This window comes from Larus michahellis, chromosome 2 (assembly GCF_964199755.1).
Source record: "Larus michahellis chromosome 2, bLarMic1.1, whole genome shotgun sequence".
In the NCBI taxonomy this organism is placed as follows: domain Eukaryota; kingdom Metazoa; phylum Chordata; class Aves; order Charadriiformes; family Laridae; genus Larus; species Larus michahellis.
The window spans coordinates 99,673,087-99,674,575 of NC_133897.1; positions in this window are offsets into that span (position 1 = coordinate 99,673,087).

Here is a 1,489-nt window from a genome sequence, read left to right on the forward strand (position 1 = left end):
GTCTATGTCATTGATGAAGATATCAAACAGCACTGGTCCCAATATGGACCCCTGAAGGACACCACTTGTCAATGATCTCCATCTGGACATTGAGCTGTTGACCACTACCCTCTGGATGTGACCAACTGGACAATTCTTCACCCACCGAACAGTCCACCCATCAAATCCATCTCTCTTCAATTCAGAGGGAAGGATGTTGTGGGGGATTGTGTCAAAGGCCTTACAGAAGTCCAGACAGATGACATCCATAGCTCTTCCATTGTCACTGATGTAGTCACTCCATCATGCTGTGTGCATCGGTGTAGAAGCACTTCAGCTGGGCTGTTGGCTGCGTCACCTTCTTAAAGGAACACCCCTTAGTTTCTTTGCGCTGGCAAACCACACTGCGTGCGCCAACTCATGCCTGCCCTTGTGAGACATCCTGATAAGGGACCGGGAAGTTGAGTTGCTCCACCTATGGATCTGGATGTTTCCAGAGCTGCAAGCAGAGGAACGGTGCTTACCTTGGGGAGGCTTCTGTAGCCTAGCTTCTGGTTGGATGATCTCCAACATGACCGTATTTGTGTGCTTAGCTGCAAAGCAGGGCTTTAATCCCTAAGTATTTGGGGGAAAAAAATAAAATCCTTCATCTTCACTTAGCTACTCTTCCCATTTGGAAAAGGACAATCCAGGCATAAAGTGTTGATTTAGTGAAGCAAGCAAGCTGACTGGCTGATCTGTTCATTGTGGAGTGAACTGATCTGGAGTGCAAAATAGCAATACCTGGATATAACTGAAAGACAACAGAAAAACGTTTTCTCACACTTTCAATTGAAGGAAAGCACTCAGCTCTTGCATTCATCAGTAACTATTTAATGGACAATAAAAATAGCCACTTGGGATTCATTGACAGGTGGGAAGTGATTAACCTCTAGTAGCGATGGTGAAAATGGAGCAAATTCTAATGTCTGAACATACATGGCCTAATTTTTCTTGCTTTTTCTTAAATTTACTTTTTGCACTTGCAAAATATGCCTTCATTCATTTACCTCTATTAACAAACAAAGAAAGGAAATGGCTATACTTACTTTATTCACAGACTTTTCCAAGTAGTTTACAATTTTAATAAGTCTGCTGTAAGCGTTTCTTTTTAATTATATTCAGCGTCACACTCTTCTGGAACTATCTGAGAACAGAAGGAGAACAGAAAATAAAAACCCATTTGATCCCAAGTTACCCATTAACAACACATTCCCAAGTTCTCTAATTATAGAAGGAGCTGCAAAAAAGTCAAGAGTGGTAACTCTCTATATAACAATAATTCCTGGTTTTGTCTTTAAACTGCAGCTTTGGCAATGACACATTCCTTTGCATCATATAAAAAGAAAGCTCCACCTCTCTTTCCAGGATCCTCCAGTCACCCCACATAAAATCCGTAGGAGAGACAGGTTTTGAAGCATCTTCCCATTTACAGGGACAGGGGCTAAAGAGCCAAGGATATTTCATTAAA